The 16,025-nt window shown below is 34.3% G+C and overlaps 1 protein-coding gene across 6 annotated transcripts in view; it reads right to left on the bottom strand.

The window, feature by feature from the left end:
- LOC127844592 (uncharacterized) overlaps window positions 1-16,025 on the bottom strand; it is a 53,133-nt gene that overhangs the window by 24,144 nt on the left and 12,964 nt on the right. The window contains exon 1 of one of the 6 annotated variants that reach the window (XM_052374972.1): window positions 9,246-9,449. The exons of 4 other annotated variants lie outside the window; for them this stretch is intronic. The gene's annotated coding sequence lies outside the window, so the exon portion shown is untranslated. Of the gene's footprint in view, window positions 1-4,244; window positions 4,691-9,245; window positions 9,450-16,025 lie in introns of those variants that run through there. One more of the 6 variants, XM_052374971.1, reaches the window with a different exon arrangement.

The raw sequence follows: 16,025 nt of genomic DNA, 5'->3' as shown, positions 1-16,025 counted from the left end.
CTGGGTTTAACTCATATGCTATAAGTGTCGTCTCAGATTAGCCTGTGAAGTTCGTAAAGGAAAACCAGGGACGAAACTTTCCGGTTTTACTGAATCGTTCGTTTAAAGAAAGAATCTTCTAGACCAAAATCCAGTGTATGCGGAAAGTGTCCTCTTGGATTAGCCTGTGCGGTCTGCACAGGCTAGTCCGGGACGACACTTTACGCACATGCATGAGGCCCAGTTTATCAAAAGCGAAGCTCATTTTATTAAAAAAAATGTTCACATCATTTTTTTGGCAATCGTTCAATAACCAACGATTTAGTTTTGATTATGAATTCAATAACTAGAGCAGTTGTGAACAATGTGCTATTTATCTTAAGAAAAAATCAGGTAAACAATATACTTAAGTGCATGCAATTAAGAAAATGAATGTAATTATTATCTTTAATGAGATGATAATATATACGGGTAAGTTATAATGTGAGAACGTATACACCACTTGTAACATGAGTAACATAGTTGAATTATGTAACAACGTTATTAAATATTCCAATCCATTTCATACATCGTTGCGTAAAAATATTCTACTTGTATATAGAATATATTCATGCTGTAAGTTTGAAAACTTACGGAAAATAAAACAGCGTTGGGGCAGAAAATAAAGAATAGAGTGTAAGACTTGAAAGAAAATAAGTGTGCACAATTTGCACTTCATCTTTAATTTCAATTAATTGTTACAAATCAAAAGTTGAACACTCCTCGTTTATCTTACACAACTGTGTTTTGTCGTTTATCCGAGCGTAAATACACGAGTTTTCGATATGTTAAAAAAATCAATCAAGTGTGTAACTATTAACGTGCTAACTATCCTTTAAATCAACAAAAGCTTATATATTGTATTTTCAAAAGTGTTTGATAACTTAAAGCGAGCAAGCAATACCATCACAAATGTAAATGAACTCGGTCTGAAACACTTCAAAGGTTTGATTTCAATGAACCGGAATGATTTTCAAACTCATCCCAGATACCATTAGAATAAATGTTCTCAATTAGTTTCATGAAGATTGGGCAAAAACTTGCAACTTCTAGATTGTTAGATTCACTACGGCCGTATGAGGAAAACATCGTTGTCCCATGCAATGTTCTTAAACGGACTGGAACCGTGTGAAACCCAGTAGAGACTTCATTAAAAATGGTTAAAACAAATGAGCCCTGTACTGAGAAAACTGGTCTTAATGCACGTGCGTAAAGTGTCATCCCAGATTAGCCTATGCAGTCCACACAGGCTAATCAGGGACGAAACTTTCCGCCTAAACTTGATTTTCGCTAAGGAGGGACTTCCTTCAAACTAAAAATACCATACAAGCGGAAAGTGTCGTCCCTGATTAGCCTGTGCGGACTTCACAGGCTTATCTGGGACGACACTTTACGCACATGCATTAAGCCAAAGTTTTCTCAGAAAGCGGTTCAATTTTTCAGAGCAAGTCTCATGACGATTGGACTACAAATGTGACATCTAGAATGTAAACAAGATTTAGTATAGCCATAGAAGGAAAATCGCACTTCCCCGTGGCGACCATGTTTTTCAAGGAACATGAACCATTTTCGAACTCGGTCATTAGAACACATGATCTGACCAGGTTTCACAAATATAACACCATAAATATTACTTCTAACTGGTTGGTTATAGGCTTTCCTTTAATTTAACCTACTGACCTAGTGTTCGACCCCACATGACCAAGTTTCAATTTTTCTAACTTCATGAAGATTGCACACTAAACGGGGAATCGAGAGTGTAATCAATGTAAATGTTAACGACGAACGACGGACAGAATGTGATAACAAAGGAGTACTTCATTCAATTAATATGACAATTTCGTCACGTTGTCATTTGAAACAAATTAACGAAAAGTATTGCATTGAAGAGCTCGATCGTTAATCAAACTCTACAACACAACCATTGTTTACTATAATTGTGCGTCACTGATAAATTATTCATATGATTTCCCGTTAACCCATTTATGCCTAGCGTCCAGAAAAAAGGCATTGGCAAACAGCGTAGACCCATATGAGACGCCGCACGAATCGATGCGGCGTCTCATCAGGGTCTGCGCTGTTTGCTTAAAGGAATTTATGTAAGAAATATTCTAAAAATAGAAATAAATATACTTGACATCCCTAATTTTGGAAATAAATTGATCTAATTTAGAAGGATGGGAGAGTCCACTAGGCGTTAATGGGTTAACACAATGAACTTACCCACTGCTTTACTCCAAGTTAAAACCATGCGGTCCCTACGAGGGAGTAACTTCCTGGGATGTGTACGATGTCTGAACACATTGAGAGCTTTACAAAAACATCCTAGGAAGACATGCCCACAGATCAGTACGTCGCTGCCTTCAGAAATCGTTAAATGATATCACATCGCTTGAATGTATATGTTTTACCACTTAAAATGTATGGTGACATGGATCAATAAAGGATTTTGTTTTCGAGGAAATACCCAACAATAACTCCATAATGTGGGTCAGTTCATCCACCTAATATTAATCCTGTCCCTAGGCGCATACTATTAAAGTACACAATAATGTTTACGCGTTCCCAAAATAATGACTTAATGTAACAATATACTTTGCATTAACACTTGGAACAACAAAAACAACAAAGTGTCCAACGGCTTTATAATCACAAAACATTACCCTACCACTCGACAACTTAGCAAGCACATGTTATATAACGTTATTGTTATTGTGATGTAATTGATCTCTTAACGGCATGCATAACACATTGCTAAACGCTTAAAACAATATAAACAACAGCAAAGCAAGCCATACTTAATAATGAAAACAACGCTTTATGTACATGTTTATATTTCTCAAATATTATATTTTGAACATCCTAAAGCAAAATATAATTACTTTTATTCGTCGGAATGTTTCTAAATGCACAAACGCGGGTGTATTACATGATTTCAATATTACTTAATCTGAAATTAAAAAAAATAGAACTCTCGGAAGACTTTGTTATCTACGATTATCTGTTCTACAAATTTCACACCTGTATCACGTCTTTTCATGGCTTAAATTCCAACGTTCCTACAATCCCTATAATCCTTGAAATTCCTTACAATGCGTAAAATATGATTGGCTTGGTAGCAAGCATACGAGCCTCGCTCAGGGAAAACGGGGCTTAATGCATGTGCGTATAGTGTCGTCCTAGATGAGCCGATGCAGTCCGAACGAGTTAATCAGGGACGACACTTTCAGTTTCAATTCGATTTTCGCTAAGATTGGTAAGCAGAGACTTCCTTTAAGCGAAAAATGCAATAAAAGCAAAACGTATTGTCTCTGATGAGCCTCGTTTTCTCAGAGCGCGATTCGTAAGGAAGAGCGCGATTCGTAAGGAAGAGCGCGATTCGTAAGGAAAAGCGCGATTCGTAAGGAAGAGCGCGATTCGTAAGGAAGAGCGCATTTCGTCAAAGTCATCTACTGCTTTTAGATAAATAACGTGTTCACGATATTAAGAAATTAAACCATACTATATAGATGAAATGACAAGCATATGTATGGGACAATTTACCAAGCGTCGATAGTATATTTATTTCGAACCAAACGTTATCTAACCAAGCGAACATATGTGTACGTTATCATGAATCGTCGATTATGCAAAAAAGTGTTCATATGACGCCAGCGGTTCGCAATAGTATGAAAAGCAGGTTGATTACTTGACATAATAATTACGCTCACGACCATTATCATTTTTTCTAGAAAACCACAAAGCTAACCATGACATCTCACATGATGGTACTGTCATTGGAAAGGTTAATTGTGATATGTTTTGCGACCTTACATATTGCATCTTTTTCGGCAATTCTCATCTACAAACATGCATTTGAACGTTATGTTCAGTTTATCTACATATGAACCTTTTTAACCCATGTATGCCTAGTGGACTCTCCTATCCTTCTAAATTGGATCAATTAATGTCCAAAATAAGGGATGTCTAGTATATTTATTTCTATATTTAGAATATTTCTTACAGAAATTTCTTTAAGCAAACAGCGCAGACCCTGATGAGACGCTGCATCATGCGGCGTCTCATCTGGGTCTACGCTGTTTGCCAAGGCCTTTTTCTAGACGCTAGGCATAAATGGGTTAAAATCAAAATCAGGAAGTCCCTGATTAGTCTGTCCGGTTTTCCCAGAGCGAGGATAAAATAATTTAAAAAAAAACATGGCACAAACTGTCATGAACATTGCTTACCCATATCTCGTCATGCTTATTTGTCCAAACACTGCCTAATCCAATGACATTTAACGCCAATATGCAGCCACCTTTCGTTCATAATTCTTAAAATTCAATAAAAAACCGTTCTTAAACCACAATGTCTTCCAAAAGACTAATATTCGCACTTATCGAAAAATTATTTTCAAGATGCGGCAATATTTGTAGAGGTTTTTCAGATTTTTTTTCTAAAACACTTCTCAAATTGTGATCGTTCTACTGTTCCTTCTTTGTTATCCAACGCATGAAACCCACCGCATATTCTGTTAAAGCTATCGTTTCATCTCACATTCATGACATATAATTAACGTCTGCTATCAAAGAAAATAATAATTTATATTCACTTGACAGTCCTAATGTTCCACATGAATTCGAAACACATGTTCATCGTGAGAAAATGCAACCGACAAACGAAGCTTTTTTCGTTGCTACTGTATGCTTCAAGATTATAATTAATATCAGTCCATGCGAGATAATGAATATTATAATTAGATTAGCGCATGAGTACCTAATATCTCACGAAATTTGCATAGCCCGTTAACACATTTTTATCATAAAATTTCCACAACTGTAGAGCAAAACTGACACAAAAATAATAATTTTTTTAATATTTAATCCATGCGTAAATGGCTTTGTTTTAAATCATACTTAACAGCCTTTTAACCAGCTCGTCTTGACGAGCACATGAACGAACTAAAAACAACACCACAGCGAAATCACGACCATGAAATATTTAAACCCCTCACTTTACACCAACTCAGCGCATTGGAATGTACGAATGTTGACATGGTCGGCTCGCTTATAAAATGTATGAAATATTAAGCCCCCGAAGAATACGTTGACATTTGTGAACTATTCACTAACTGGCCCAATCGATCAAAGAAGAGATCAAGGTTAATTTCCTGTGCTGTTATGATTTTTTTATAAAAAATATATTGATGGTAATTGGGGTTCTTCTTTAAATGCCATCACATTTATTTGTACATGTTATGGTTAACTCACGGACAGAATTTTAAATATTGTCAAATATTCTCTTTAAAGCAGAGTTTAGAAATAATGTAAGCATATTAATATTTGATAAGCTGTTCTCTCTTTTCTTTCGGCTCATTCATTGATAATATGCATGCACAATATGTAACAGAATTGCCCAAATGTGTCCTTTTCGAAATTATATTGGTTAACAAAATGAACATCTTTCAAAATAGAAAAAAAATACTATATTATAACGGATACAGTGATGAGTGAAGCCTTGTGCCTAACAGAGACAGGCTTTACGTGTGCAGTGCAATTCTTTTGTGAGAAGAACTTTTTCAGATATGAGTTATTACTGCAAGAATATTGCTGTCCATTACAAACACCCTAGTATAATATTTACACAACAAGGATTTATAATACGTTAGAAAATTATTATGTTTTTTTATCTAAAATGACGCACTTGCATAAAAATATAATTCCGATAATTTTAATCTTCAAATTCCACTAAAGATCTCTTTACTTAAAAGGCATTTGTTTTTCACGAAAAAAAAGTTAATTTGTCCTTTATAGACGCCGTTATAAACTGTGTAATTTGCGAAACAGCACATTAATATATGTCATCAAACAGATTATGAAATGGTTGAGGTTACAGAACAAATACAATGTTAATAACCAACATGCATAGACGAGTTAATTGTTATTGTTTACATTCGGGATTTTCCGCGCATGCGCACTGACTGGTTGGCAAAAACACTGGTTACAGTAACGTAAAACATGTATAAAGGGCTTTTGTTTAGTCAATAAATTGATAATAAATACGAAATAAACATTAAAACTCTTTAAAAAAAGTGCAAATATAGCATATTTAGTACCAAATAAATGTATATTCACAAATAAAATTTTCTCTTCATAAAAATACGAAGTAGTTATTAGCATAGAGTAAACGTGATCGGAAGACTTAATACTGACAATTCCACAAAACAAAACAATAAATTAGCCGTATTCTTTCTGATAATAAGACTTGAATAAATTATATTTAAACACTAATAAAACATATTTTAATTGTATTCTAATTTTAAGTGGTGTGGATAGTGTTTTATTTCATCAGCGATCAATAGAGTCAGAGGTGCATTTAATCAATTATAAAAAAAGCCCTAAAAAGCGGAATACAGTACTATTTTTAAATATTGTGGTAATTTTCTTTTACATTGAATGAATTTACGTTTCGTTTACATTGAATGAATATAAATTCAATTTACCATACAAACGGAAAAACCCTGCATATTAATTACCCAAATGTAACTGTCTTTGCATGTATATTGAAATCTCTATTAGTAATAAGGAGTGATAAAAATATAGCATTTTATGATAGATGCATATATTTAATTTATCTAACGGCCCCTTTTGTGACTGCTTATGTTCATGATCGTGTTTCGGACCCTGCAGTAATGTACAATCTTTACACATAATAGCGGAGTTAACTTTTGCCGGTACCCGTTAAATACCTTAATTGCATAGCAGTTAAATTGCACAATATTTAAATGTATAGTTATTAAACAATGTATTATTAAGTTTAACTGGCTAATAAATATATACACTCGTTCCCGTTAATACATTTCCGACAAATGTCTTCATTTTTGTTAAAATATTTCATAAATAATTAACTTATCAGTATTTTTAGCTTTAAAATGTGGCTTAAATGATTGCTCAATATGCCAAGAGATGACATAGAGGTATCGTGACTTATGTTTACTGACCAGACACTCGTCTGCAACATGTGGTTTATGCAGGGGTCCAAGTGTAGGTCCCTGGGTTTATGACACCATGTTTTCTTTGTAATTGTCTGGACAGTATCCGATCATAACGAGATAATCGGTTTGTGATAACAAAGGTGCAATTATACACCGGGATATAAATGCTGCAACAAAGAGTGCCAAAATTAGTGTGAACAATAAAATAAAACAATTACATTAAATAAAAGAATTTATTGAATGTGTAAGAAGGTAAGTTTTTCCAGACACATAAAGGTTCAAATCAGTTACCCTATGTCGCGTACATACAATTGACCTATTCGTTGTTTGTTTTTATCCTTATTTGTTTTCGTTCATTAAATTTAATTCATTCTAAAAGAATTTCATTTTCTGAGAAGTTTTTAACTAAAAATGGTCGCGATGAAGTGCCAAGTAGAGAGATTTTTTGTTTAACCACATACCGAGCTCTTAGATTGTGTTCCACTCCCGAGTTCGTTGTCAGTAAAAACAAATAATAATAAAAACAATAAAATCCTTCCAAAGATGCATTTCCTTGCATGCTTATGTTTTATTCAGACATAATTAGTAAAATTATATTCGATATTGTGCATGATTATCATTAAAAACGAAGATTTCGTCAACCTTCTCTATATGCGCTTATATAAATTGCACCTCTTTTGCCAACCAGTGGGCGGAGTCTAAACTTTGCAGGTGCGTGTGACGTCACGCGTTAACTCGTCTATAGGAGTGTTGCCTGGGCATAAACATTCCCTTACTGATCGATAGAAAAGCGTGATAAAAAACATACTGACTTTAATTAGACAAGAATCAGGAGCATGGCAGTATAATCATAGGCCTGCTTTCATCTTTGACAAACGTTTTTGAATAAATTACATTGGAATAAAGTGTCTAAAAAGCTCTCTTAAAAACCAAGAATTCATATTGAATGATGTCGTCTTTTATGTTTGTGTTGATGTTGTGATTATTGCTGTTGATGATAATAATACTAATATTGACGACAACAATAATGCGATAAATGGTCATGCAATTAAAGATGACGATGCTGTTGGTGGGAAAGATGCTGCTGCAGCAGCTGCTGCTGATGATAATTAAAAAGAAAAAGAAGATGATGATTATATTGATTAAAATGACGGCGACAAATTCATACATATTGATAATGATGTTAATATTGATGTTGATGCTGCTACTGCTGCTGATACTGATGATGATGACGATGATGACGACGACGAATATGACGATGATGATAATGGTGATAATGGTGATGATGATGATGATGATGATGATGATGATGATGATGATGATGATGATGATGATGAGATGATGATGATGATGATGATGATGATGATGATGATGATGACGATGGTGATGGTGATGGTGATGATGATTATGATGATGATAATGATGATGATGATGATGATGATGTTGATGATGATGATGATGATGATGATGATGATGATGATGATGATGATGATGATGATGCTGCTGCTGCTGCTGCTGCTGCTGCTGATGATGATGATGATGCTGATGATGATGGTGATGGTGATGCTGCTGCTGCTGTTGCTGATGATGATGATGATGATGGTGATGATGATGATGATGATGATGATGATGATGATGATGATGATGATGATGATGATGATGATGATGATGATGATGATGATGTTGATGACGAAGATGTTGACGATATCACTGTTAAAAATAATCTAAAGTTTCGATTTTTCCTAATCTCCTTTATAAGTGCTCATAAAAATAGAGTTGAGTGGAATAGAATACAAGTATTGTCTGCTTGATTTACGCCCGGAATGCTTGATATGCCATTTAGGCACTCGTTGGCCATAAACGGGGCAATAAAAATACATTTTCTGTGATAAATTGCGAATTGGCCGACACGCAATTTTTGTTAGCAAGCAAGCTGTAAACTACATGCATCGGTAGTTAACAAACCTAATATGAATTGATTTTATAATAATTATAATTCGGTTATAAGTAAACTTTATACATACTAGTTTTGTATGACTATTCAATGTTATATTTTAAAGACGAATTAAAAAACGATCGTCTTATAAATTAATGGTAAATAAAACTTACTAATTCATATATTTTAATAGACATTACCATGTTTTATTATATTAAGAAATAAGGAAAATAAATCGCATACATTTTTATAAATTCATGTATATATTTTTAAATATATATACGATTTTTTCAACTAAACGGAGTAAAATGTACTTACCAGCTGTATAACATATTCTGCATACTAATATATTCACAACATAACAACACTTAATATACGTTTCATTTTACGAATTTTGCGTTCCAGCTGCTTGATATATCAAACATATTCCACCAAACAGCAAATAACGCAGACACAACAAAATATCGAGTCTTGTAGTAAATGTGGATAATGTACACTCAACGTTTTGAAAAGAAATGGTGTCGTGTAACCGCACATGGTAACATGTAACATGGTTTACGATACAGATCTACTGCTGAAAAAAAAACTGGGTTATGGTTTCAAAACGCCGAAAAATGTATTGTGGAACATCGCTTGAGTTACCAGCGAAGTTTTAATGCTCCACAAATAGCATTTAGGAATAAGTGCACGAGAAGGCCGCATTGTGAGTCAATGTGAGTATTCAATTAATAATTCACAAACTATTCTCAAATACCCCTAAGAATGTAATTAAACTTAGAAATCTCGCGTCATACATTTCAAACCCAACACTATTATACAATAAAATGGAAAGAATTATGCAGTTAAATTTAATAATTTATTTATCCAAACGGAGGGTAAATTAAGTTCGTGGGAATATCATATTGTAAAATCGCTATCACAAATTTTATCAGTCGCCTAAATCTCCCGTTATCCTCCATTAACTGATTACAATACGGCGATTTTCACTTAATAATAATAAGTGTGAAAGCAAATACTGGGTTTTGATAATAGCCTAAATTGAATAGATAATGTATGCAGAAAATTTTACAAACATGATGAATTGCATCTATGAGAGATTAGCATAATGCCCCGGGGATATATATGTTTGATTAATAAAACGTTGAGTCCATTTGCGCGGTTTAGGCGATTGTATATTGAGTGTGATGATATTTTAGCAGGATGTGTGTGTATTTCGAAATTTATGAGGTCCTGTCCGAGCCAGAGGCTACATTATGTGCGGCCCCGAAGTGTGCCCCAACACTCCTACCTAATTAACTAACTAGACTCACGAAAGTTCGGACGAATTTTTAATTATTGCTGCAGTTTTCTACTATTTTGTTGTTACTGAACCATTTTTCAATTTTGGTGTTGTCTTGATTTGTGCGTGGGGTGGGGGGGGGGGGGGGGCCGGAGTACCCGGACGAAACCCCACCTGTCCGGTACAGTGACCACCAACCAAACTCACATGTATCCGGGAACGGGAATTTAACCTGGGTCGCCTAAGTGAGATGCGAGTGTAACAACCAATGCGCTAGCCGGACAGCCTATTTCAGCAACTATTTATGCGACTTTTTTATAAGCGCCGCTTACTTTGTTGCCACTTTGTAAATTGATTTGTGGTCAAAGATAGTTAGCGTTTTTTAAAAAAAAGGGATTTTTCAGTGTTCAGGTTTGTGATCAATAAGGTCATTCAAAGTCGTTTGAATTACGTAAACAAATATCGAATTGAGGAGAAGAAATTCGTCGAACATTTAAATGAAATAAATACATGCCTTACGAGGGTTTATCAAACGGACCCAATATATCTTAATGTGCACACGGCTTAACCATGTAGAGAACCCCGTACACAGCAATGAGCATAAATATATCATGTGAAGTAATCGATATGCGCCGTTTAAGATAAATCATTATCGATTAGCCATCGTCGATTTATCAGGTAGTGTCCTGATAACGAACTGAGTTCAGATTTGAGTCAACGAATCGATTTAACGCTCCTCTGAGTAAACAATCAAATGCGATCCATCGAATATACTGGACACAAGATAAAGGCCACGATGATGGGAATTTATCACGCAAATGTAGCTTGATATAGTAGTACCTCAGAGTTGATCTCAATACGTTACCATACTTGTTTGTTATTTGGTACAATATAAAATGTGAAAGAAATATTTCGAAAATTCTTAAGTATTGTGATATAACTTGAAATAATAGAGTATTGTTAATAAAGAAACGCTGATTATGGAGAACTTGAGGCAAAACAGAGGATCGCCATTTTTACAATGACGTCAATGTGCCGCACTCTGGGAAAATCGGCCTTAATGCAGTCCGTACACTACGACACAGAAAGTGTCGTCCCAGATTAGCCTTGGAAAACAGGGCCTAATGTATGTGCGTAAAGTGTCGTCCTAAATTAGCCCCTTCAGTCTGCCTAGGCTAATCTGGAACGACTTTTTCCACCTAAATTTGATTATCGCTAAGAAGAGACTTCCTGCAAACGAAATTTTCTATAAAAGCGGAAAATGTCGTCCCTGAGCGAACTGCTACGGCTTATCTGGGACGACACTTCACGCACATGCATTGAGTCCAGTTGTCACCGAAGAATTCAGCTCAGATGCATTCGGTCAATATTTATAAAGAATACAGCAATTTAAAGTTTGTATTTCACACTATTAATATAACACGCACAACCTGAGGAACAAACCGTTTCAGATCTAATTAAGTGAACCAGAACTAACATTAGCAAATAAATCAATCATGCTCGAATAAGCATTGATAGTTATATACAACCCCGTGTCATAGGCTAGCTTACACGGCCCGCCAATCGCCTGTCAATATGGCAAGATTAAATTCAATTTAAACCAGACCATTCGTAAAGAAATAAGACATGGTATTTGTCTAGTCTAGTAAGATATACATACGAAAGGTTCAAGCTGACATTTAAAATGATAAACTCCTAAACGACAATAATTTGACAGGTTGCTTTTTATCAGTAATGTTTATTTAATATCAGAAAGTCAAATGTCAAATTATGTGAATATATTTAGTGTGAAATAAAGGCATGACATTTACAAATGTTGGCGTGAAAGGTTTAAATGTCAAATTTTCTCTTCAATCGTTCGGTTTAAAGGGGCCTTTCACAGATTTTGGAATGTTTTGAAGTTTGTCTTTAAATGCTTCAACTTTACATTGGAATTAAATTCTTCCATTAAAAAAAGACGAAATAAAAAAATAAAAATAAAAGAAATCTCAATATGACACGAACCATTGGAGTAAAAGTCTTACACTTAAACCACTCGGCCATCCGTGCTCACATAGTGACTGTTTTTTAATACTTTATATAAGCAAACCTCGTAATGTCACAAAATAAAATGATATCAACATAACTTCAAATCATTCAATCGTTTCACGTTAGTCACAAATTCAACAAAAAATGCAAATCTGAAACAATCTATTTATTTTTTGTCAATTTACCAAAACGTGAAAAGGACCGTTTAAAGAGCATTATAATCGGCTGACATTAAAGTTAATTAAATCAATTTGTAACTTGTAATTAAATAAGCAATAAACATTACATAGAGACGCAAATTATTTGAGGCATGACATGTGTCGTTAGCAAATGCAATAAAATGTTAAGTTGACTGAGTCATATAAGTGTGCAAGTAAATATTTGTTTAATGTTATGTTTTATTTCACGCATATGAATTACTCGTGGAACGACAACATAAACAACAACACCATAAGTTCCATGACTATCGGTTTTACTATTATACGTTCAATGTCGGTAGTAATTTTAGGCGATTCTTTTGTACCACGACTAGTTCATAATTTTGCTGAATGGGTCAAGTTCCCCACGGCTACTACTTCCCCGTACTCCGGGTACTTTGAAGTATACTTCACCGTACACCGATTTTCAAAAGATACTTTTGGGTACCCAGAGATACTTATACAGAGGGGTTATCATGTGATAGTCAAGATGGCTACTTTTGGCCGTTTTATACCCTTAATTACTCTTGTTTAATTTTGTAAACGACGCTCACTTTCCAGCCATATCAGTAAAACAGTGATAAGCGTTTATTTCGTATTTAAAATCGCCCTATATCTAGACTTCAGTCTAGACCCCGCAAATTTTCTAAATGAGCCCTAATTAGGTCATCCCGCTAATTGCTTGCACCGAGTAAAGTCCAGATATAGAGCGAATATAACTATGAAATAAACGCCAGAAGCTTTCTTGCTAATATGGAAGAAAAGTGGGCAGAATTTTAAAAAAATAATACAAGTAATAAAGGGTATAAAACGGCGAAAAATACCGGCCTCGGCATGTATGTCGCCATCTTGATAATCACGCGATTACCCCTCTAGGTTACAATATACTAAACATTTTTGGAGTGCAATGCTATACTCTCTAAAAACATGAACATCATTTATAAGAAGACACAATTCTCTGTAGGGGCACTTGCCATGGCTTTATTTTAGAATGTTTCTTTGTGCATGTGGTAGGGAAAACATTGATGTTTAACAGAAATTCACTCTTTTGCTTGAAGGTTGGAGACTACATGAGACTTTGACAGATGGCGGGAAACCCTTCTCAACTGGTACGAAGCCGGTAAATAGATGGCCATAAAACAGTGACCGCTGATTCGCGTCGAGTTCTTTCTTGCATAACGTATGACCCCCCTTTTTTATTGTATAAATCATTGCGGCTTGGAATGCTCTTTAAGAAAAGGTATGGTTATGGGGATGTCTATGCGCAAAGTTTGATTATATTTTTTGTTAAAGTTATTGCTTTCACATTGAATTTGTGTAGGAAATCTTTTAGTATATTGTGACCTCTACCCATCTTTCCTAATAAAAAATTCGTACCCAAAATTGTTCGTACCCAATTTGTTTCGTACCCAATCTTTTTTTCGTACCCACATTTTTGTTCGTACCCACATTTTTTTTTGTACCCAAATTTTTGGGGGGATAATTTTTTCGTACTCGAAATTGTACCGAAAAAATTGGGTACAAAATTTTGGGTACGAATTTTTTTATTAGGAAAGATGGGGTACATGTAAGTAAACCGGGGTACTCAAAAGTATCATTTGAAAATCGGTGTACTTCAAAGTACCCGGGGTATGGGAAATAATTTGCATGCGGGTCTGTTGCTATGTTCTATTTTCACTGTTTAACACTACCAAATGTAATTTTGATTCATTGTTGTGTATTAGACGATACACAAAACATTTTAGCTCTTATGTTTGGGAATCAAACCTTCAGTGCTTAATATAAATGCATATAGTTGATCATTTTACTGATATTCGATTATAGCTTTATCGACCAGAAGTTATTGGATTTAAAATTATAATTATTATTGTTCGCTATATAAGCATCTACGTGAGCTGTATTGCTACAATACCTGATGATGTTGTTGTATTATTGATATTCATGTATAATGTATTAGGTATCAATATTTGTTCACTAATTACTAATATTTATGATTTATTATTAGTAGTGGGATTTGCTCATTAAATCAGATCTCTGTACTATACACATGTAACATAATTTAAATGACACAAATAAAGGTGCTTCACATATTTTTGCAATCATATTCTTTAATATAATTATACTTCAATTACTTAAAACCTATTTGATTTAGCTCGAACTGGCATCGTAAGCTTATTTAGATGCTCTTGAGTCCGTGTACTGGACAGAACCAGTACTCGGTGTCTTAGAGGAAGGTCTAAAGAACGCTCCCACAGTAGTGATCGAACCCGTGACTGGTCGAAAGGCAGACACCATATCCACTGCAACAGGGTAAACTTATCAATGAATTAATTTATATTTACATTCTATTAAATTTATATTTACATTCTATTATTTACTGCTATGAAATTATTCGTTTAAACAGCGTTGTGTTGTTTGACATTTATCATTTATAGAAAGTACAGTCAGCGGGTTTTATCGTTTTAAATACCGTCACTTAAAATTCAGTTCTAGAAACAATAATTTTATGTTTGTGGTTTGATTGGACATAAGTACATTTAAAAACATGTAAGAGACTCAAACTATAAAAACTGTTGTTTTTTTTCAACTCGAATATTGTTTTCATGTAAGACATGGTGCACGTTTGAACCCTTTCCCACTTAGATACGTATTTTGACGCATTTGTATTCTCTTAGAAAGTTAATTAAAGACCTTTCTTACTATAATCAATTTTTAAAGGCTTCATTTCCACACCTTAGATACCGTTGAGCAGCAAACAGCATAAAACCTGAACAGATTCGGAGTTACTCGCAGGCTGTTCTGGTTTTATGCTGTTTGCACATAGCCATTTTCACTTTGCTTCTGAGTGGGAAACGGTTAAAGGGGCCTTTTCACAGATTTTAGCATTTATTGAAGTTTGTCATTAAATGCTTTATATTGATAAATGTAAACATTGGATCTAAAAAGCTTCAGTAAAAAACAATAAAAAAAAGATAAATGTAAACATTGGAACTAAAAAGCTTCAGTAAAAAACAATTAAAAAAAATAAAGAAAGAAAAAAAAGTAAACCTCAACTGGATTCGAACCACTGACCCCTAGAGTAAAAGTCTACCGCCTATACCACTAGGCTATCTGCACTTTTACATAAGTGTCATAAATTGTATACTATATATAAGCAATTTTCGTAGTATCACAAAATTTAACAACAAAACTCCAAGTTATTCAATCGTTACGCGTTGCAACGCTTTATAATTTCAGGTTATTAAATCGTCAAAACATGCATAATATGGATATTTTAGAGCATATTAAATGTTCAGTCTTACTGTTTCCACACAAATATCATAACTACAACGAAAATTTGCGAATCTGAAACATTTTTTTTTCAATTTTGTCAATTTACCGAAACGTGAAAAGGACCCTTTAAAGATATAAAAACAATAAAGCGTTTATATATAACGTCAATCCTGGACAAACCACAAATTCTTGTCGCAGTTTTAAAAACGAAACAAAACTAAAGTTCAGTATTTATACTCACTTGCAGGCTTGACCTCGTAAATTACACTTCCTAATTAGAGAAACTATACTGATTTAAACTCTGTACTAATGTTACAACAC

This window comes from Dreissena polymorpha, chromosome 9 (genome assembly GCF_020536995.1).
Source record: "Dreissena polymorpha isolate Duluth1 chromosome 9, UMN_Dpol_1.0, whole genome shotgun sequence".
NCBI lineage: Eukaryota > Metazoa > Mollusca > Bivalvia > Myida > Dreissenidae > Dreissena > Dreissena polymorpha.
The sequence above is the reverse complement of the archived record's forward strand: the minus strand, read 5'-3'. Positions and strand labels throughout refer to the sequence as shown.